The 24,315-nt window shown below is 42.0% G+C and overlaps 1 long non-coding RNA gene across 3 annotated transcripts in view; it reads right to left on the bottom strand.

Moving 5' to 3' along the window:
• LOC139084008 (uncharacterized) overlaps positions 1–23,419 on the bottom strand; it is a 92,227-nt gene extending 68,808 nt beyond the window's left edge. For 2 of the 3 annotated variants that reach the window (XR_011541268.1, XR_011541266.1), the window contains exons 1-3: positions 23,228–23,415; positions 19,729–19,922; positions 15,033–15,084 (exon numbers count right to left, since the gene is read on the bottom strand). This is a non-coding gene — a long non-coding RNA (uncharacterized lncRNA). Of the gene's footprint in view, positions 1–15,032; positions 15,085–19,728; positions 19,923–23,227 lie in introns of all 3 variants that reach the window. The other variant, XR_011541267.1, reaches the window with a different exon arrangement.
• Between the last annotated feature and the right edge of the window lie 896 nt (positions 23,420–24,315).

Below are 24,315 nucleotides of genomic sequence, written 5' to 3'. Positions count from 1 at the left end.
GACTCTGTGCATCATCTGGCAGGAACTCATCTACTTGCTCTGATCTCTTCCAATTTCTGACTGTTCTCTGTGGTTCTTTGTTGACTCAAGGGAAGGAGGCAGTGCTGCTGGCTACTTTGTGTTCCTATCTTTACAAACATCTACTAAAAAAATTCCAGCACCTTACCAGACAAATGCAAATAAAACATTATCTATTTGATTAATCGCAGCAATGTCACAAGACATTCATCTTTTATTAAAAAGAATCATTGGCTTTCCAGAATTTTCCAGGAGTTTTCATTGTTTTCCTCCATTTTCATGGTAATGTAAAGGAAAGCAATGTTGTATAAACCCAACACTGCTCTTTTTGTTGGATGTAATTTACACCATGTAAACTTCACAGCTCCCTTTCAACACTAAAATTACACGGTGGGCTCTTCATCTGGGATTTTTATTGTGTAAATAAAACACTCTCTGAGTTTAAACTTAAGTATATATATTTTCTCTTCTTTGAAAAGAATTACAGCTTGGAATGCACAACACAGACATGCTTTTATTCTTTCAATCTTCCCTCACAATATGGCTGTACATTAGAACCAGGTTTTAACCCTATGAAAGTCCATCTGTGAATGTGACATATATTAATGAAAAAGTCATGGTAATTTTTTTCCTTAGCATAAAAGCACATGAAAAATGGCTTAGAATCTGTGGATGAAAATAATAGAAAAGTTAGCATCTAAGAAAAGTCTATGGAATATCAGAATACTATTAAAGGCCCTGAGATTTAGCAAAAAAAGTCTCTCCTTCAGCAAAGTGTTTATAGGTTCAAGCCCCATAAGACCATCCACCATCTGGCCTCCATCCATCTTCCCAGGCCTCCTTCCCCTCTTTACCCCTCTAGTAACCACTCGAGACCTATTTGGCTAGTCTCAATTCCATGACCATATATACTCTCATACCACGGTGGCAGTGCCCATGCTGTTCCCTCCATCTTCCCTCCTTTCCTGTTAAGAGCTACTTATTCTCTAAGACTCAACTCAGATGTCACCTCTGCAGTGAAGCCCTCCTAACACACGCTTTGTTGAACATCTCCTCCTCACCCAGCTCAAAAAAATGTCAGCCCCTGGCATGGCCACCACAGTTTATCTAAGTTCCTCAGCCTCTAGCCTAGTAACTGGCATAAGCAGTGAATGAATGAACATCAACCAATCAGTCATCAATGAAGAAACCTGAAAACTTTATTCTTTCTGAATCACGTTTCCCATTTAAATTCTTTTTGCCCTAATTTTCCAGGGAACCCTGCTGCTCACTGGTGGTTCAAAAGCCTCCACCAAGCCCTGGACTTGTCCTATCAATGTCTATATTTTTCCCATCAACAAGGCCTCCACATTTTCTTTAGGACCTTCTAATACGCTTTAAGATGAAATAAAATGGAGCACCAGACAGAGTAAGAGGCAGGAGAATGATAGTCTGGTCCTAAATAGTCTACTCATTTACTGTAAGGCCTGAGCAAATTACCAGTCCTTTCAGGACCTTCAGGGTCTTTGTAGACTCTGTTGTAAAACTAGGAGGACACACAGAATGTCTTAGGTAGGTCCTTTCAACTTGAGAAAAAAACTGGTTGACAATTTTCTTATGAGTGGTGCCCCCGATAGGAATAAGTGCAGTTTAATAGAGATGCCATTCTTTCAGAAGATATTGACTAAGTGCCAACCTCTTGCCAGGCATTTTCCTAAGATCTGGGAATACAGCAGTGAGCAAAACAGAAACTCCATCTGTGTAGTTTATTTTCTGGTGGGGATAGGGAAAACAGATGGTAAACAACTCATCTACATATATGTATATGTATGTATATATCTATAACTATCCATCTATAAAATCAGGTGGTGATAAACGCCGTGGAAGGGAAAATTTTAAAAACAGATTAATGTGGAGAGGGACTATTGTTGGGGTGAAAGTATAAGAATAGGTGGGTTTATGATTTTACATAATACGTTCGGGGATGGCTTCACTTATAAAGTGACAATTGATTTGAGAGAGAGAGAGGAGCGTTCCAGTTAAAGGGGACAACAAACAAAGGACCTGTGGAGAGAGTGTGACTGGCTTGTTCAAAGAAGAGAGAGAGGTTAAACAGTGAACAGAATTAGAGAGAAGACGAGAAGCGATGCTGCAGAGGTTGGAGTCTAGGAAGCAGATCACTAGGGTCTTGTTGGCCACTGTAAGTCCTTGACTTTGAGTGTGTTGAGAAACTGTTGAAGGAATTAAAGGAAATGAGTGACAAGATCTGATTCAGCATTTTGGAATGATCACTGAGACAGCTGGGTTGAGAGCAGACAGGAAATGATCAGTGAAGCACATAGATATAAGGCTGTTAGAAAAATCCACAGATAAAACTGCAGGGGGCTTGAGCAGAAGCAATAAGGATGGAGAGAAGCTTCTGCATTCCATTTTTATTTTGAAGGTAGAGCAGATAGAATTTTCCCATTAATCACAAGCAGAGTGGGACAAAGAGAAGTTACAGACTACAGTGTTTGTGGTCTCAGCAAGTGGAAGGACAAAGTTGGCACTTAGAGAAGATGCAGGTGGAGCCAGAGAAGGAGGCTGGCAGGAATATTCCGGAGTTTAGATTTGGACAAGGTAAGTTTGTGACGTCTCTAAAACATCCAAGTGGGTATGTCAAGTAGGCGGTTGAGTATGAACCTGGAATTCAGGAATGAATTCTGGGTTAGAGATACACATTTTGGAATGATCAGGATACAGATGGTTTTAAAGATATGAGAATGGGTGAGATCACTAAGGGAATGAATGTAACTAGACAAGAAGTGGCCCAAATACTAAGTCCTGGGGAACTCTAAGAACCAGAGATGGAGGTAATGAAGGGAAACCAGCCAAAGAAGTTGAGAAGGAATGATCAGTGGGTAGGAAGAGAGCCAAGAGTCAATATGGCCCAGAAGCCAAATGAAAAAAATGTTTCCAGAAGCAATGGATTATGTCAAATGCAGCTGAGAGGTAAAATGTGGTGGAACTTGAGTCAACTCTCAGCTCCCATTGAATTGCTGGGAGTCTGTTTCTAATCGTGGTCATTCTAGACTCTGTGTCAATAAGGGATGCTAGGCTCTTATCATGGTCTGTACGAATTCATGTGTCCTGGAGTTACGCTGTGCAAAGCCTGAGAAGATACATGTGACAGCTTGAGCCACTAGAAAGGGTAAGCAGAGCCTTTTTGCAAGGATTCTTAAATCAGCATCAGCAGACAACTGGATAATAGTCAGCAGCTCTGTTCAAATGTGCATAAGCACTTCCCCTCCATCTCATTACACACACACACACACACACTCACTGTGTGGAAAATGGCACTAGTCATTGATACTGCCATCCTGTTATTATTATGAGCTGCTCACATTTATTGAGGGATTAACAGGTACTAGGTATCATTTTAATCATTTTGCATGTATAATTTTGTTAAATCCTCCTGTTAGCTTCTGAGGTTGGTATTACTATCGCCCTGATTCTCAGGTGAGAGTATTAAGCCTTAGAGAGGTGAACTAGCTTGTCTAAAGTCACACAGCAAGTAATGGCAGATTCCGCTTTCCAACCCAAAAGTCTGCCCCTGGGGCTCTCAGCCAAGAAATAAGAATGTGAATGTTCAGTTCTCCTAAATGCCCTGTTCCTTGAATAATACATGGACTGAACTCTCTGTTACCAACTGTTCCTTTTTGTGATTCCCAAAAAGGCTGGGTTATCTGGAACCAACCCCAGAATCTTCCTGATGCTTGAAATGCAGGCAATAGCCAACTTTGCCATCCACTTAGACTGTTAACTATTGCTCAAGCAGGGTGTCTCATGGTCAGACTGACTGATGAGCAGCCAAGAGCCGTTTGAGCGGTAGACTTCCGTTCCTTCAGGACTGTCAAACTGACCCAAATAAGGTTATCAGCTAGCATTTCTGCACTCACGTCACCATGTGATCACTAACCTCTCAGTTTACACTTTTGGTCCCAGTCCAAAGGTTAGATACCAGATCTCCAATGACTGAGCAGTAGCTGGAACTTTGCATCTTTGTTATAAGAAGTATCAATTTGGTAAGAATAAGATAATTCTTTTTGTTTAAGTGACTAGTGGTTGAGATGGCTGCTTTTAAAAAAAAATCCTTAAAGTTGAAATCTTAAGTCATTTGTTAGAGAGAGAAAGAAATCATTCAAATTCCTTAGCAGACAGAAAAAACTTTTTAAAAGAATGTCTGTGCTATTGAAAAACTGCTGGTTAGAGCTCCTGTCCTCCTCCAAAAAAGACAAACATGTAAGTTTAGGCTGTAGGTTTGTGTTTTTGTTCACTGAAAACATATTCTTGGAAAGTCTTATTTTATGGAGAGTGTGGCGAAATGATACTAAATCTCCGTGTTTAATGGATACCAGAACACTCTTCTTGGACTGTTTCCATTATTCTTCATGCCCTTCCATTCCCTCTGACAATCTTGATCACTCCAGGTAAATATGTGAAGGGTTAGGGAAAGGAGGAACAACTGACATTCTCAGCAAGGCAAGCGTGCCCTGGAATTCGAATTCCTAACCGTCGGGACAGGCTGTGCGGGGTCATCCATAGCCTCATCTGGCCTCCCCTCTGCCCCACCTAGGACCGTCCACACGCCTTTGGAAGGAGTCTCACTGGGATCGGGCCTGGGGTCTCTAGCAGTGATTTAATGTGTGTGGGTGTGCGCTTGCACACACGTGCATGCAGGACCACTGGCCCCCACAGGGAATAAGCCTAAATTCCCCACTTCATTAGCAGAACAGTCTACCTAAAAGAGAGTTTCCTGATGTAATTGAAGTCTGGGCTCCATCCCATCTTTCCTTTCTCAATGGCATCAGGTTATGAAAACACTGGGTTTGAAATCAGATACAACCATGTTCAAATTCACATTCTACATTCTCATTCCTAAACCATCTTAGGAAATTATTTACACTCTGAGCTTTGGTGTTCTCATCTGATCAAGGGGAATAAACAGATCTATAACATGTAAAATGTACTCATATATAGCAAGTGCGCACGTGCTCACCCCTTTAATTTGGACATCAGTGAAGGCTTCAGCAGGACTATCTTCAGTCACTTCCTTTAAAATTATTGTCCTGTTCTAGAAAATAAGGTTATCAAGCTGCTCTTTATAAAGTGAGAGAATTTAATTCATAGCTGGTCTGAATTTAGAAACCACCTCGAAACCAGGTTAAACCAGTAACATGACATGTTCTGCCCAGTTTTTGCCAACTGGAGTGTGTTATGGAGCTCCAACTAAAATATGGATGTGCTCATGCCTCAAAAGGACTTTCACAACTAGCGAGAGCAAACGAATCATCACAACAGCTAGTGTTGCCTGAGTGCTTATCGTAGTAACGTACTGCTGCAGAACAAATTACCCCAACTTAATGCAACCAATACTATCTCACACATTTTTGGTGGGTCAGGAGTCCAGAAGCAGCAGCCGGGTAGTTCTGGCTCAGGATCTCTCATGAGGTTGCAGTCAAGATGATGGCCGGTTCAGTTATCTGGAGGCTGGAGGCTCTGCTTATAAGCTCCCTCACAGGGTGGCTGCCAGGAGGACTCAGTTCCGTGCTGACTGATTACTGAAGGCCTCAGTTCCTTGCCACATGCACCTCTCCATCCTGCAGCTTACATGTCCTGGTAACACGGCCGTTGGCTACAACCAGACCCCGTGATCCAAGAGAGCAACTAAGACGCAATGCCAAGTATCAGGGAAGTGACACATCATCACTTCCTCTGTAATCTAGCCATTGGAAGTAAGTCACTGAGTCCAGCCTGCTGTCAAGGGGATGGGGATTGGGCCCCACGAGACCTCTTGAAGACAGGAGTATCAAAAAATTTGTGAACGTATTTTAAACTCACCACACTTAATATGCTAGAAACTATTCTAAGTATGCAGTGTAAATCATTCCTATTTAGTTTGCACATAACCCTATGAGATGAGGAATTATCACAGCTCCCACCTTACAGGCTTAGGAAGTTTAAGTTCCTCACTCAGGGATGGGCAGTGTTGGCATTCCAAACCAGCCGGTGTAAATCTGGAGCCCAAACATTTTGAATCACCAAAAAGCAAAAGGTTAATTTCCTTCAGCAAAACTCTTAATAATTTTCTTTTAAATGGATAATCCATGTGTAGAATATTTCCCAGTGCTTTAGTAAATAGAATTTTGCATTAAGCAGACTACATCTATCTCTGACAATGCCAAATAATTAAGAATTTACTGCTTATAAATTAGGATCAATTGTGACAGGTAAATACAAATCTACAATATTTGCTGTATGGATTCTACTTCATTCAATGCCATCAATTCCAGAAGAATATTTTTTTAATTATAGGAAATATTTCAGAAATTTGGCTATTTATTCAGTTTATTCAGCCAGGATGGTTAAAAGTTCTAAAAGATTCCTAAAGAATATGGTGTGAAATTATCTTTGTATCTTTTTCATTCCCTCTAATTTTTCTGGTCTCAGATTTCTTTCCACTTATCTCATAACCATGAGGTGTGGGGTGGGGGGAGAGCCCCGTTGAGAAATAACTTAGCCTGTCATTTAAGAGCTGCTTTTCTGCCAACAATGGCTCGAGTTTAATTTACTAAGGGAGAAAATTGCAGTTGTTGGGCAAGTCAAAGCAGAAGGAGGAAGAGTCAATGATCCGGATCACGCTTCAGTAACAGGCAAGGAAAAATGTCAGCAAGATATTAATCAAATAAATAATAGATGAGTGGTGGAGGGGGAGGGGGTGGCAGAGAGGTGGGAGGAGGACAGGAAGAAAGGAAGGGAGGAGGAAGGGAGGGGGGAGCAAAGGAAGGCAGGAAGCTGGGAAGCGGGAAGGAAGGAAAGAAGGAACCAAGGAAAGAATGGAGAATGAACAAATGAGTGACTGAAGAAAAGAATGAATAAAGGAAGACATGGGCGTCTCAATGCAGAAGAGGGAGAAGAATGGTGTAGGGGAATTGACCCCGCTGTGGCAGGGAGAATGATGGTCTCACGGTTTTGTGCAAAAGCCTTCATGGCTCTCCATGGTCCAGAGCAAGGATGGGCAAACCACTGCCCATGGCCTGGCTCCTGCTGCCCAGCCCCAAGAGGGTGACAGCTTAGGGCTGACAGCCAGAGCCTCCCAGAAGTGCGGCAAGCAAGTTCTTGAGTTCTAAAGAAGGATCTTGGCAGCACAGCACAGAATCCTTTCCCCTCTCCAACCACCCTTTGCAGCTTTAGACAGTATAGCTTTATGCTGCTTTGTCAATAAAGGGAGGTATTCTAATTCCAAGATACTGAGCCCAAATCTCAACCATTTATCTGAAGGCTAAAGATAATATACATGTTCATCAAAACTATTATAACGAGGACTAAACAAGATAAAGCAAGTAAAGCATTCAGCATGGTATCAGTGTCAGCTACAATTATTATTATTAATATTGTTATTATTATTAACTATATTTCAAGCTTCAGAAACTTATTATTCCAGCAAATGCTCCAAAGTTAAAAATGAATATGTAAATATAAAAATTCAGAGGTCACGGCTAGTGAGATCCTTAAGCAGTCTCAATCAATGGCACCTCTGTAATCACCCGATTATCTGAACAAATAAAAAAATGAGGCCAAAGAGTGGCAAATAGATATCCAAGTATCACATTTCGACCAATAAAAGTTGAGCTGGGCCAACTCATGAGTGTACCAGAGAATTAGGCAGACATCCACGCAGTCACTGCCACACCGAATTGGGGCCAGCTCCTACCGCGTCCCTTGCAGGGGCAAAAGCAGCCCCTGGAGGAGCAGAGCAGAAAGACTCCATCAAGAAATCGAAGGGAGTGGCTGCACTGAGTAGTGTCCACCTCGTTCATTCATCCCAAGTGTGTTAATCCGATAAGTCCCTCCTTCTCTAGAGCAGAGTGAGGAAGAGACGGACGAGGTAAGGGGATGTGCTCACTGAGCTCCTCCCATGCGGGAGGAAACATCTAGAGTTGGAGAGCAGCACTTCTCCATAACAGTGGTTTCATAGAGAAATTCTAACTGTTTCAACTCCAGGTCAGGCCTCTCTGGCCAGAACATTGGGTCTGGGAACAGAGAGACAAAAGGTCTGTTCGAATGTTCTTAAGCTCTCTCGTTAACAATATGGTATATATTCTATAAAAAGTGTTTTGTTTTAGTGATGTATTTTCTTTCCTTGCAAGAGATTTTTCTTGGGGAGTTCATTCCCTTCACAAAGCCTAAGGAATCACAATGACAGTACACAACACAATGGCAATAGACAAATAAAACCTAAAGCACGTAACCAGGGAAGTAACTGTATGAACAATTACCACAATCAGGGAAAGCTCTAGCCTTGTCACCTGAAGATTTGATTTTCAATCCCAATTCAACCATTTCCTAACTGAATATCCTTGACTGGTCATTTAAACTAAAGTCTCAGTTTTCACATCTTTAAAATGCAGACAATCGAAGGTTGCGTAAGGTGTTTCACATGATGCTGGCCAGATCACCAAGGATATATGTAGAAGCACCTTGAAGGTGCTGTGACTGTAGGTGTGGCATCTCCCAGGGCTTCAAATGTAGTTTAATTTAAAGGATCTTGTACCTCAGAATCACAGACAAAGGAAAAGAAACCATCAGTGTTTTAACAGTATGTGACAGCAAAGCAAAAACAGAAAAGAAAAAGAGACCTTCTGTTTTCTCCCACTCATAAATCTATTAACTTTTCATGATGGGCTCAGCTCTGAAGAAGTTTTACATATAAGAGGAGTTTCTCACTATGTAGTCCAAGGGCCAAATATTTGGGGGATCAATAATATGGTAATAACTGCATGGCGACAGATGTTATCTAGACTGAGCATGGTAAGCATTTTGTAATGTATGTAAATATCGAATCACCGCACTGTACACTTGGAACTAATAAAACATTGTACATGAATTATAATTCAATAAAAAATAAATAAACACAGACACCGAGTTAAGACAAAAAATAATAGTGAATAGAGTGCTTCTAATAAACAAGTGTGTAGTGTTTTACAGTTTCCAAAGTGCTTTTAAAATCTCTGAGCCTTTGATATCCATATTTTGTTGATTTCTGGGTATTATATGAGTGAATAAAAGCTTAGCTTCTGTCAAAAATAAATAAAACAATGAGCAAATAAGTTGCCAAACAATTGGATATTTCATATAGAGGCAAAGCCACTATATTCATTCTTTTTTTACAAAGTCAGGCTGAATCTACCACTAATATCTTCTTGTAAATGCTTTTAATTCAAAATCGAAACAAAAGACGTGCTGCTGCTGAGAGCTTTAAGGTCTAGAATGCCTATGTGCTCCTTATTATAATTCCTTTCTTCAAAATAGGCATTTTGTGTCCCTGAAGGCCAAGCCTTGTGTTCACTCAGTTCTAGGAATTGATTAATGTGTTGGGATGTGATGTATATTTAAGCCAGACTCGTGGCCCATTAGCAAGTCACAAACCATGACTGTGCACAGCTCTGTGCTCAACTCTATTTTGCATTACAAAATGTTTATAAATCTGCCTTCCTTCCCAGAATGGTGTATAAACACATCAACAAATCGCATGTGTATTGAGGGAAGGGAGGTAGAAGGTTATGAATTTATCATCGCCTCAGGCTGTTCTGTGACAAATTAAATATGACCCTGGCCACTGAGGTCTCTACCGCGCAGTTGGTCAGAATGAACTCTAGACAGATTGACCCTCTCTTATTGGAGACAAGACAGCATCTCACCCAAATGTTATAATTTGTATCCCCCCTCACCAGAAAGAAATTACACTGGGTTAAAGGCAAGCCTTTCATTTCCACAAGACTGCAGTCTTATGTTTTCCTTAGAGGACAAAGAGATTTTGTGGCAAAAAAAAGTCACAAGACATAGGTGGAGAGCAAGGAAGAGGGATGGTGGGGACATTATCTTATTTCTATCCCCAGCTCCTGGGAGCAGGGCTCAGATTAGTCCAATATATATATATTCTCTTTTATATAAACATATTCTGTTTCTGGAAGGTGAATTCTTTCCCCTCTCATCTTTGGGACCTTAACAGGAGGCAGAAAGGAGATAAAAAGGGGCCTCCAAGGAAAGGGCTCACAAATTTGCCCTGAATTCCCTCTAAGAGATAACTATCTAGATTCTAGTTTTCAACAGGATTCAGTCACAGGCAAATCCCATTTTCTCTCTTCATCTAAGGGTTTACAATTGGACTCAAAATGTAAGTGGTCTCTTTTTGTTCAGTGATTGGTGTGGATTTGTGCTTTGATATGAAACAGCTATCCTAAAAGGTCCTGTAGTCAATTAAAATGTTCATCTCTTAAAGCTTTAGCTTATAAAATAAGGTGTTTCCTTTTGGGTTATATGTATTCTACCACAATAAAAAGAAAAAGAAATAAGGTGTTTTCTCCCAGAGAAGCACACATCCTAACTAGTAAGGGGAAAGATTTTCTGTGACTAGGTCATAGAATTATAGACTTTCAGAGTTGGAAGGGCTCTTAGAAAACTTGTCCACTACAGAATTTTCCAGAATGTAATTCTACAGGTTAGTTATAGCTTTTACAATAAGAATGGGTTCCAAAGTCATGGTAGTCATTAGTTCTGCTCACCACCAACCAGTTTTCCTCTCCTCTGGGCATGTCCCAACTTTCTTGTAATTGACCAGGGTCATGTCTAATTCTGACCAATGAATTGTGAGTGGAAATTATATTCACTCCCTTTTTGGCTGTAACATTCAATGACTGGTTTGAGACCCTCCTAAACTTTCTCATTTCTTTCTAGCAAAATGACCTGCAATTTTCATGGTACTGTCTCTCTATCAGCCAGTATCCTTGAGTGACTATGAAGAAAAGAGCCCTTCTGCCATCAAGCCATGTTTGCACATGTTATGACAGAGAGTTAGAGAGAGAGAGAGAACTTTCTTACTCTGAGTCAATGAGATTTGGATGTGTTTTCTATCACAGTGTACACTGACTGATACAATGGTCAGTTAACACAGATTTATAAAGGTTTCTTTACTGCATACACTTTCAAGGCTATAAAATGCTAATAGGAAACATGAATCTTCCAGAGAGGAATACATTAGGAAGCATTTCTCCCACCTAGTTGATCGCGGAAGATTTTGCTTTGTTTGTTTTAGATTCTTTGTGTCGTGCAGAACACTTGCCACCATGTCAAAGATGGCTGTTCCACAGATCAATTAGGGAAGGCACTTTTACAGTTTACAAAATAGTCAGAAAAAGCCCTGAGGAATGAAGGTCTTCTCCAAGGTCACACTCAGTGATGTAGTCAGTTAGCGGCAGACACGGAAGCTGAGGCCTGATGTCCGTGTCCTGGACTCGGCAACCCGGAGTAACTTCACAGGTGAACCAAGTGTTTGCTAATATTCAGACCTTTCACATGAGTCTTTAAAGAGCTAGGCCAGGGGACGCACCCATCCCACCTTACCACGCAAAGTAAAATCAATACGGACTTACCTTTTGCCCACAGAGAATTAAAACAACGAAACAATCATAAGAAAAGCTCAAAAGATTTTCCAACAAAGACAAAAGCCAGAGTTTTGGGGGAAAAATCTCTCAGCTGGATCTTCTGAACCAATACTCTACAATCCTCTGCAAAAAACAATCAGTTCTCTTGCTGAAAACCTGGCGGTGAGAAACTCAAGGACATATTACACTCATTTTCCTGGGGAAAGCTTTGACCAAAAATGAGATTTCAGCCTGGAATGAGGGGGAAAATATCTGATTCACTGCTGTTAAGCCACTGAGGACACCTCTCTCTTTTGGAACAATTTATTTTGACTGGTGCTAGAGGCCCGGGAGATCCTCCTCCCTAACGCAATCACAGCCATAGAGTGCTGGCTTTGAAGTTGTGGCAGTGAAGACCTACTGGAACATCATTTGGATTTAATCACAGTATTGGAGAGAAGGAGTAAAAGCTGTTTGAAAAATATCCACAAGCAAAAAACCAAACTGCCGTATGGATATCGCCAGAAACGCTCTATGACATTTTTTTTTAAAAACCACCTTTTGTAGCAACTCCATATTTGATCTCTGAGTTTCACCAAAGCACTGTATCTCACAAATTGGGGAAGATTCTAAAGGGTACACTGTGTCTTTCTGGAAATATGGCCCCCAAATGCAAGTTCTCTGTGGCAGCTTTGAAATTAGCCAAATTGTATTGGGTTCTTCACTGGAGTGAAATGAGATCTTTAGTTAAAAAGTAATGAAGCGTAATTGGAACATAAATAATTTTAAGACATTTTGGTCTGGGCCTGAACACTGGCATGTGAATAATTTTGAGTCATGCCCCAGGGAGTATATTGGTAGACACTGGTGGGGAGCTTGAATTCCTATTACTGCCTTGAGGATTCCAGACACAATGGCTGGAGCAGACAAATCTCCGCTTTTTCAGTCCAAGAGCCTCTGCCAGGAAGCCTTCTGCTGTGTTGCTTACCCCCATGGAGCACAGAGAGCCCCACAGCCTCTCGTGCTCAGCTGCAGAAGCAGGAGCAGCTCAGCTCAGCAAAGCTGTCTCTGCCTCAGCAAAGACAAGTCACAGGTGTACTAGCCTGAGAGCTGCTCCCACAAAACAGGAAGAGAAACCAGGATAAACAGGACTTGGGAAAACGACTTTGAAGCTGCTGTGACAGCTTCTTAGGAGGATCAGAATACAGAGGAAGGCACCAACTAGAATGCAGAAGGCAGTAGTAGACCAAACCTGGAAGCCCAGAACCTTCCTTTACCTGCTGTTCATTTGCATAGCCCCACTCCTCCAGAAAGAGGATGTCCAGACTCAGCAAAGGGGCTGCTTGTCTAATGGCTGCAACCACGCAATGACTAAGTGTCATAGTCTGCCTCCCACGGAACAAAATCTGATTGGAGCCCCTTTCCTGTCTCCTGGGTTGTCTAAACCTTACAAAGTGGCTCATCCCTAAGTAAAAAACTGTATTGTCATCTCACCTTCTTTTCTCCCTGGGCACTTTTCTAACTGCTAGTACTTCATAACTGCTCATAACGACCCTCATGAGAAAGATTTGACCATTTTGCAGGTGGCAAAATGTTTACCATTTTGCAAGTAATAAAACTGAGACAGAGAGGTTCAGTACTTTGCCCAAGGTTGCACAGCTAATGAACGTGAGAGCTGGAAAGTGAAGCCAGGTGGTCTAACTCCAAAACCTGTGACTTGAACCACTGCACCGGAACTGCCTCTCTAAGGTATATCGCGGTACTCGCTTTAACCAAGAGAACTCAGGAGAAGAAGTCTCATTAGGGCAGGAGATAGAGAATGGGGTAAACAAACATGGTTGGAAGCAAATTCAAAGAAATGTGCTTCCTAGCACTTTCTTCAGAATCTGAGTTACATCTAGTGCATTAGGATGAGCATCACCTCCTTAACAGTTGAGACTCACGTAAAAGATCCAAATATACAGAATAAACCCTGTGCTACAGCGCAGCAAGATAATGCCTCAGGGCACTGCAATAACTTATCAGAGGGGGAGATTAAATGATAGAAACCATCCTTCTGCAGGGCTCTTTGGACTTGCTAGTCAAATCGTTATCTCCATGCGGTCTATGGCATAGGCTCTATGCTCGGCTCCTCTGCAACCCCGGCAGGTGAATGCAGAGACCTTGGTCACTAGGATGAAGCGATGAGGTGTCATGTCCCAAACTGCTTTATTTCCCATTATGTTTGATACTACAGAGCCACACAATCATCAGAAAGGGTTTCATATGTTGCAACTCCGTTTAAAAAAAAAAAAAATCTCCTTTAAGCATAGATCGCCTCTATTAAGAACACACTCTCCTTCCTTCACAATAGTTTTTTTCATCTCTTCTCACTATTTGTGCTCCTTAACTCACTCTTCTATCCACAGCAATCTGCCTTCCACTCCAAGAAGGTACTCAATTGCCCCTGCCTACATTATCAACGACATGTCATTGTGTCATTGTATCATTCTATCAATGATTCATCTGAGCTTCTAATATCAGTATAGTATTTGACACTGATGACCTCTCCATCCTTCTTGAAACCCACTGTTTTGGTGGTTTGGAGGATATCATCCCCGACCCCCTATCCCCGGGTTCCTTCTTACCTCCATAGTTTCTTGTGTCCCAGTTTCTTTCTTGAGCACTGATTTTTCTGCTCATAATTTAAATCAGTGATTATCAAACGGGGCATTATGAACCCCTAATAAGGGGATGCCATGGGGATAAGGATTTGATAGGTGGCCTTATAGATGGTCTCAATGATCACTGCCTCATGGTATCATATCTTCGTATAATCCAGTGTGGACTCTCTTCTAGTGAATAGAATACTGCAGACACAGTGTGATGGTCCTCTGAGATCAGGCTGTGTAAAGACTGTAGCTTCCATCTTGAAAGACTTCTCTCTTGAATTGTTCAACCTGGAGAACCAGCTGACATACGGAGAGTCCCATGTGACAAGGACAGAGACCTGCCGAAAGCCATCTGAGTGAGCTTGAAAGAGGATGCTCTGTCAGTCAAGCCTTCAGACGAGACCACAGTCACAGCCAACAACTAGACTGCAGCTCGAGAGACCCTGAGCCAGAGGCACGAGCTACGCCTCACCAGACTCCTGACTCAGAAACGGCGAGATAATAAATGTTGGTCATTTTAAGCTGCTGCATTTTGGAATGATGTTATGCAGCAGTAGATAATATACGAACCCTAACCATAGGCTTCACCATGCACCTCTCCCTGCCCCCACTGCTCCAGTCCTGCCTGCAGCCTCCAGCTCCCACCCATAGCTCCCTTTCTCCACCACTACCAGAACCATGCAACCAGAGCAGCTTTGTTTTGATGTCTCCTATAAACTGATTTTCCTCATATAATTTCAGTTGCACAACTATTTACACAGCTAAAAATTGGGGTGAAAGACAGTGCTCTAAATGTTGGTGTTTTTCATGGTTCCATGTTTGGCTTGTTTCCCAGTTCTTCTGTGGAAATCATGCCGATGTCCATATCAGTGATTACCTCCCCCTATTTTTATAGTTCCCAAATGCCCATTCCTAGACTTACCTCAGAACTCAACTGATCATTGGCCATCTCCACTTGAATGTCCCATAGGCACCTGAAAGTGAAAATGTTCAAACCCAAACTTACAAACTTTCTTGCAAAATATATTTCTCCTATATTTCCCACTTTAAGAAATGATGCAGCCATTACCCAGACCATCCTTAATTTCTCCCTCTCATGCCCCAATGTTCTTTCAACAATCACTTAAAATCCCATAAAATTCTTTTCCTTCCCATGCCTTGGGTCTATATCCTGTGTCCCTACTGTCACCCTCTTAGTTCAGGCCACCGTCATTCCTGCCTGAATTATTTCAACACCCTCGTAAACGATCTACCCACATCCACATAACACAAAGGTGGAAAGATCAGGTCCTTATTTCAGACTGCCTTGTTTGAATCCCACCTCTGTTACTTACTCACTGGGTAGATTGAATAAATCATTTACTCTCTCTCCTTCTAGTGATGTCATCTATAAAACAAGTATAATAACAGCACTTGCCTCATAAGGTGGTTTTAGGTATATATTAGCTGATTCCTGTAAAACGTTTAGAACACTTCCTGGCATGTTGAAAGCTCTCAATAAATGTTAGTGATTATTCAAAGGCAGTCTAGTAGAGAGGTAGGGGTGTGGACAGCTAGTCTGATGGGTTTGAATTCTTATTTGCCATTCATTATCTGAGTGAACCTGGGAAAGCTACTTTACTGTTCTGTTCCTCCATTTCTTCATCTGTAATATGGGGATAATAACAGTGGTCAACACATAAAATTGTTGTAATGCTGGCATATGCTGAACGCTAGCCAAATATTTTCTATTATTATCCATTATGCCACTTTTAAGTCCATTCATCACCTTGCAAAAGTGATATTTCCAAATCAGGTCTAACCTCAGATCTAAACTTCATGACATTCCCCTGCTTATAGCTCTTTGATGGCCCACCCATCACCCCTTAGCACAGCATCCTACAACCTTCATGATCAGGCAAACCTCTCAAGCTTCATCTCTCCCCCTTCCTCCCCACTGAAACTTAAACTCCCATCAGACTAAGCTACTTGACCTTCTTCAAATAGGCTGTCTTTTCACATGTCTATCTGTCATTGCAAATGCTGTCCCTTCTACCATAAATACTCTTTCTATCCTACTGAACCGGTAACTCCTATCCATCCTTTCAAAATTTGGCTGATGATATCAAATTTTCCAGAAAACTTCCCCAACCACCACTGACGCCCTGTGCAACACACACATACACACACACACACACACACACTAACACACCCATGCATGCAAGTAGATCCTCTCATGAGCACCTGTAGTTCTCTGTGCAAATTCTATATCTAATAACTAAGAAATGTAACTAACTGTGTACATTTCTTTCTTTCTCCACTAGACATGAGCTATGTGCCCCAGCACTGAGTGGGAACATATGGAACATTGTAGGCCCTCAATAAATATTTCATCAATGAATAAATGAGGGCTCTGATGTAACATTTCCTTTTTCTTTGAGAAAGTGTGTGAACTTTATTTTGTTCCTACAGTCGACTTTTGTAGCGCTGGCTTCATGTAGTGTGGCGACACTAGAGGGATTCTTAGTAAAGATCAAACAAGTACATAGTTCTGGACAAGAGGGAACCGGAGAGGCTCCAGAGACTTTGCACCCATGTGTCCAACTTGGCCCAAGTGAATGAAGTCACAACAATCTCTTCAAGACTGTCTGTTCCATAGCTTCGGGCAGGAGCATACCTGGCTAGAGTTTACTATTTTTAATTCCCCACTCCCACAAAATTCCACAATAATTATTGTGAAATTGAAGGTTTTGAGTACTTTAAGCAAAAGCTTCAGACCAACAATTCCAAGGAGGTAAGTTTTGTGTCTCACCCTCCAACAACTCTTTCAGTACTCAAGTGACTTAGACGGGGACTCCATTAGCCAGTGTATTGATTTCCAGTTGGTGGGAGGGCCAAGGTCTGAATCACTTCAGTAAGTGCCCAGAAAGATAAATAAGGAGACTAGAGAGCTTCCTGTCTTTTTAGATTTAATCAAGGAACTGCTAAGTTCCTGATTCTTAAAAGCATGTAAGAATGAGGAAGTTATGCTTTTTTTTCTCCCTATACAATTTTCTCTTTTGATACCCTGAAGATGAAAAATAACTGTTGAGAAATGGCATGTACTGCTGATAGAAATGAGAGACTGTCTCAGAGCCTTAACAGCAACCAAAAAAATGAGGAGTGTCTGTATTACTAATGAGATCTCTTACTGAGCCCACTGGTTTCATAAAGGTTCTAAACGTGAGATAAGCAAGGAGAGCTTTCTCAACAGAACCTTTGTCTGTAGGTAGGAAAAAGAAGTGAAGGGAAAAGTATGCCTATAAAACTGATTGAGAAGGTAAGGCAAGACCTCTCTTTATATTTCTAACATAGAGAAGTGGAATCGTTTTTCAAGGATGCGTTTTCATTACTAGGATAAGGCAGCAATACACAGGGTAAGATTGAAGGAGAGCATTTTTATTCTTTGTAGTGTATAGCTATTGGGATCTTTGGCATTTTCTTTGGCATAAATAATTTTCCCAGAGAGGCTGGCTGGAAGTTTCTATGCTGCTGCAGAAATAGAAGCAATAAACAAGTGATTGGAATTTTTATGTAAGAAAAGACGACTCATAAAAGTCTATAGAGAACATCAGTTTCACCACAAACATAAGGAACACAGCGAACCATTTTCGGTGCTTGATTAGCGCCTAATTAACTAGGGAAACACATTGAGCTAAACACTTTATAAGCATTATATTATTTAAATACCAATTCTGGGATTTAGGTATTATATTTGTTTTTACTGACCAAGCTCATCTTGATCCTTGTTGCAATCTTCCTTCGCTCACCCTGTCCCAGCCATGTGACTTTCCTTCTATTCCTTGAATTCCCATCTCAGAGCTTCCTACACAGACTGTTTCCTCCATCTGAACGCTTTCCCCTGCAAGTCTTTGTTTGGCGACTTCCTTCTCATCCTTCAGGTGTCAGTTTACATCTCTCCATCTCACAGAGGCTCTTCCTGACTCCGGGGCTCAGGTTGCTGCCTGCCCCTCCCAGTCACTCTCCAGCCCTCCCTCTTTATTTCTCTCCCTTACAGCAGTGGTTCTACAAGTGTGCTCTGTAGCCCTGTGGGGGCCTTTGAGACCCATTTAGGGGGCCCATAAGGACAACAACATTTTCATAATAATACTAAGATGTTATTGGCCTTTTTCACTGTGTTGACATCTGCAACTAACGTGTAAAAGCAACGGTAGACATCATCCTTGGTGCCTTGGCATGAATCAAGGCATTGGTACCCACTGTCCTAGAGGTCATTGTATTCTTCAGCGCCATGAAGTCACAGGATGCAGAAACAAAAACCAAAAAGTTGCTTCAGAATATCCCTGATGAAGCAGTAAAACCTATTGATTTTATTAAACCTTGACGCTTGCGTGTACACCTTTTCAATCTTCTATGTGATGAAATGGGAAGAACACATAAAGCATTTTAGCCGCACATCGAAGTATGCTGGCCATCTGGAAGAAAGGCGCTAGGAGGATTGAATTGAGAACAGAATTCGCTAATTTTTCTTCATGGAACAGCATTTCTATTCAAAGGAACTGAGAAATCTGGGCATTTGGCAGACATTTTCTTAAAAATAAACAAAATGAGTCTATCACTTCAAGGAAAACAATTGACAATATTTGTTGCCAGTCATAAAATTTGAGTTTTCCAGGAAAAATTAGAGTTTTGGAAAATTTGTATGTGCCACCAAGAGCTTGAAAGATTTCCAAAACTTAAGACTTTTCTGATGAGAACAGTGGTAATATTAGCAAATGTGATATTTTATATTGTTTAAAAGAAATATGCCAATATTTAGAAGATGTACATAACTTAGTGAACCAATATTTTCCAAACGACCATTGCATAATATTACAAAATCATGAATGAATAAAAGATCCATTCAAAGTGCAAGATAGACTGATGGCTTTTATTGCAACAGAGTATGCCTGGCCTCACGCCCAGTTGCATGAGCTGTGTGGTATAAGTTGCAGAGAGACCAAAGAAAACACCTGGAGATGGCATACGAGACATAAAGGTTTATTGAATCTTACTTATGGGGAATGTCCAGGAGTGACCGGACAGAGGCGTGCACCTGCACCTGCTACCATGAACTGGGAGGGGTTGCTTATATATGCAGGGGAACAAAGACCGTGTGCTTGCCAAGAGGGACTGTCCTTGCATGGCCAGAATTGCAAGGATCAGCAGCTCACATAGAAGGGCTCTGTGTTCCCTCAGAACGTGATGTTCCCTCAGAACGGGATGGTTGGCATCCTGCCCAGAAAGGGCCAGGAGGACACATAGTTAAGATAAGGCAGTGAGGCTGGTGCCCCTACAGTGTATGAAAAGTTCATTGATAAGATTTTAGATTCTACATTGCAATTAACATTTAAGAAGCTGCCACTTGCTCAGCTTTATCACCAGCTTGCATTCTATTCTATATTTTTAATTACCGCTTATCTCCATCCATCAGATTGTTAGCCGTGAGAAGAGGTCTACATCTATCTTAATCATTGATACCTGCTGTGCCTTAGAGAGTGACTGGCACGTACCAGATGCTCAATGAGTATCTGATTGTGTAAATGGATTACCATTTTAAAGATGAAGAAGCTGAGTCTTAGCGACTTGAAGTTATGTACCTCGGGTCACAGGTCTAGTAGGCTGCTGAGGAGAGATTCAAATTCAGCTCTGTCCAATTTCAAAGCTCATGCTCTTCATTCAGTCACTCCACCAACTTGCCTCTGAGGTGAAGATTTTGAAGTGGTCTGGTCACACCAATATCTGGCTTTCACATCAACAGACTTCCAGCCTTTGTGAACTTTCATAGCATCTGCTATTTGATAAGAAATGATTTTAGAACTACAGGAACCTGAGAGAGTATTTAGTCCTGCTTCTCACAGACTCACCCAGGGGCACACATTTAGTTATTCATACAGCTGAGAAGCAGCCCTGGAGCTTCCATCCATACCCATTAGGGCAACATGTGCGGAACCAAGGCCGTGGAAATCACGAGAAGCAGTTTTCATTTCTTCTGCCTCATCCCCAGCTCTCTTTTTACTAAAACCCCAGATGAGGAGGAAAGATGTGAAAGAAATGAGCCTCGCATGCTAAATTGAGGGTTTTAACTTTCTGACCACAGCTGACATTTTCCCATAGCTGACAACTAGGTCACAGATCTTGCAGAGCTGTGCCTTGATGAATGAGACCCGGCTCCACCAAGCAGGCCCCATCCTAGCAGAGACTGCAGCATCTGAAGTGCAAGCATATTCTGGCGATTCCAGCACTTGGCAGAGGCACAGGGCACAAGTCTTTAGAGAACAAGGCCCTTTGGAGAGGCCCTTGCCAAATCTCTCTTGTAACTTAATTACTTTTCCTTTACACATGACACTTAAAACAAACCAACAACAAAAATACTTTATTACTAAATCATTTGAAATGCTGCGAGGCAGCCACCAAAACAGATGTGACTCAAGCTGTCACTAAAGAATATGTTCACGTGTCTGTTCACAGGTAACACAGCTGAACAGCTGGGGAATAGAATGAAAGGGGCCCCGTGCCTCCTACACTTGGTGCTAATGGTGCTCAGAGCAATACTGACCTCACACGGATGCCAACGCTCAGGGAAGTACGCGGGATCAATGTTGGCCTTAAGCACTGAGTGGCTACTTAGCAAGGTAAGCTCACTGGCTTCTAGCACAGAGCAGATGATCAATAAATAATCATTGAACGACTAATTTTCCACAATGCCAGTGCATATTTCATGCATTCACCCTGAGTATGGCTCCTTTAATCTGGAAACTCTGTGGCTATACCAAGACCAAACAGATCTGCTGTCTGGAGCAGAGAAAGTCCAATTCGTAAATCATGGTGTTTACACACTTCTGTTGCTAAAGAGGATAATATCTCACCGTTAGAGAAATCTTATATCCAGATCACAGCTGTCAGATGAAAATGCTGACTTAGCCCACAGCCCTACCACAACATAGAAAATAGCAACGTCTACCTCTCCTAGAGGAAATTCAAACACACTATCATTTGTGGGACGGGGGGAGAAATATTAAAGAAGTCAGATACTTAAATTACTTGAGTTAATAATAGGTTTAAAATTATCCTAATTAATGCATTTGCTAATTATTTTTCCCTAACCTTGACATTATTCATTTTAGTTCTGGATTTCAATCTATACCTCGACACAAAATAAGTGCTTAATAAATTTTTGTCAAATTAATTTGATACCGTCATTCTCAAAGTATGGTCTGAGGACCCCTGGGAGCTGCAGTGTACTACAGCAGCTTTTATCTTCTCAAAAGCATTAACAGTCAAATTTTTAAAAATTTTATGAGCCAGTCATTAAATATAACCATTACCAAAAGTTAAATTATAAAAACTTACAATTAAACAGATTATACTAAAATAAAGGTAATATATACTCAAAACCCATCATTTCCTAGATACTTCACTACATTTCACTATGTCTAGGCTTTTGAGGTTGTCTATAGCCATTGTATTTATATGGTAGAAGTCTTACATGATGCTGTGCTGCTGTGTGTTTCTTCCCAGCTCTGGAGCATCAGCCATGTTGAGAATATTTACACCAGGGTTACTGTTGAATGCTACAAATTGGGCTTTTCTTCCCTCCCTTGTGAACTGGTTATCAAAATATTTACCAGGACACCACTTCCTGAGAGTTCCTAAGACTCTTAGGTGTTCTACCAAGTCCTCCCTTTTCAGGTGAGAGGTTAAATTTTCTTCATCTATGTCAACAGATTGAATGCAGAAGCAGATACGAGCCTACAACTGTAAGCTAGATAGTATTTTTCAAAAAATATAAAACTATGCCCTTCTCACTTTTTTTTTTCACAAAAAGTGTTATTTGTGTGAACATGGAAACTTTTAATTTCTATTTTTAAATGGATCAGTATTTTTATTCTTAGTTTTACATTCTAGTGAGATAAATATTGATAGACATACTCACAAAAGCAAAAGCTCTCGGGTCTTGAATAATTTGTTAAGCCTATGAAGGAGACTGACATCAAAAGTTTGAAAACGCGTAATTTGTGCTTTTTCGACACAGGAGAGTCAAACTAGAAATGCGGGTCTATATTCCTATGCCTCTGTGAATTTGGGAATTTAATTCTTGACCTCTTCAAATCTTTATTTCTCCATTTGCAAAAAGACAGTGCCCAGCAGGATGATCTCAATGAATCTTATTTTAGCCCTTAGATTCTGCAACTACAAGAATTATAAATGAGCTCTGCTCCTAGTTTGAAGGCAGTAGAAATGTTTTTGCTTTGTCATCGTTTTCATTCCTCCAACCCACATCATCACTGTCCTTAATAATCTTTTCCACCGAAGCTCCTGCCCCCAAATGGATTTAACACTCGATTACACTACTATAATTACAGAAGTCACTACTTCCAGTTGTCGAATCATCAGACCAGCCTTGGACTAAACTATATGCCATGAGGCAGACACAAAAACGCAATGCAAACCAACAAAATGCCACGATTTAGTGATACCCTATCCATCAGGTGGAAAATGCAATGCCTAACGCAGGCACTGCGACAGAATTTAATAACCGCAGACTACCGCCCAGGCCCTGCTTTGCATCTCTCCACAGCAGCAGAGTGAAAAAGACATGTGCTGCCTGAGTATTTCCTCTTTTCTTTGCAAACACCACAAATTAGCGTCTGCTTCGCGTCCTTAAGAACGTGTGAATTATCAGTCTTAATTGAAGGCAAGTCTGCGTCTGCTTTGCCTCCTCCGAAATCACTGCAGCAAAATGCAAATGATGTCTGAAATAAAAGGCCCTTGCCAAGCGCGCCAAGACTGCAGCCTTCACTTTCCTATCACATCTGCGTCTCCTTTCCCTCGCGCACCGGCAGCCAGAGAGACGTGTAATAGTATCCCAGGCTGCTGGGAATTCAATTTCCAGATCCCCTCCCGACACCTAACAAACGACCAGAGAGGCACCACCGCCCGGCGCGAGGCTGCGCGGGGATGGAGACGCCGAGGGCGCGCGGGGCTGAGGGGGGGCTGCGAGCGCGCCCGGAGCCCCCGCGGGTCACGGGCTGATCCGGGCCCGTCGGGGCCGCCCTGGAAGGGGCCCAGGGATGGGAGCCGGGCTAAAATGGCTACCAGCATCGCGGTTGCCGGGAGAGGGCTGCTCTGTGCCGCCGGCTCGTCGTCCTCCCGCGGGGCCGCGTGCTCCCGGCCCGCGCCGCCAGGTAGCCTCCGCCTCCCAGCAGCAGCCTGAGCGCGGCCACACGCCCGCGCTGGGGGCCCCTCCAGGGCCAAGGCGAGGCGGCCGCCACGCCCTCCTGTAACACTGCGGACCGCCACGCCGCCCCGCCCTCCTCGGCGCGGCACGTGCGGCAGTGTCGCCATGGCAACCTCCCTCTCTCCTGCTCTGTGGCGTTAATGAACAGCTGAGACGCGGAGCGGCCCTGAACTTGATGCGGCGCCTGTTCAGGCGGTCTTCCGAGGGCTGAGTTTCCGAACTATTGTTCTCTGCGCAATCGACTGCTTCCCGGAGCTAGAAAACCTACTCCTGGGTTTCAAACGTTATCCCCATCGTTCCCGGGCGGAGCGTGTCAGTGAATCCCATCGCTCTCCTGCAAGGAGGTGCAGCCCAACAGACTGGAAGCATCAGGATTCAGCTCCAAGCCCAATTTCCTGACGCTAACCTTGGAGGCATTTTAACGTTCGGATGCTTCCGTTTTAAGAGAGATAAGCCATTAACAGTATATAATTATTAAATATTACATTATGTATATTAATAATTATATGATTACCTTCTCTCCTTCTCCCACCTATAATTAATGTTTGAACGTGCAGTGTTCGCTCTAGCTATGGCTTATCAGAATGTTCAGGGAAATGGCATTCAGGGAAGTAAATTGATAAACAACTATTCCTTTTAATTGAGAGTGATTGAAAATAATGACCCCAAAGAATAAAACTGTGTGTGCTCATTAAGAATCAAAGAAATGCAAATTAAAATAGCAAAGGTATGCTATTTAGTAAGGACTTTGTTTATTCGTTTTTAATCATAGCCAGTGCTGACAAGGGTGTGTTCATAATGGCTGGTGAGTGAGTAAATTGGTATAATCTTCCTGGAGACAGTTTTTTCAAGAAATAATTAGAGATTGAGACAAAGTACAGCTACAAGTTGCTCCTAGCAGCAATGTTTATAATAGGTTTTTTTAAAAAAATGCAGCTAGATGTAA

The sequence above is a fragment of the Equus przewalskii genome, chromosome 6, assembly GCF_037783145.1.
Source record: "Equus przewalskii isolate Varuska chromosome 6, EquPr2, whole genome shotgun sequence".
In the NCBI taxonomy this organism is placed as follows: domain Eukaryota; kingdom Metazoa; phylum Chordata; class Mammalia; order Perissodactyla; family Equidae; genus Equus; species Equus przewalskii.
Note: the sequence above shows the minus strand (reverse complement) of the source record. Positions and strands in the feature narration are given on the sequence as shown.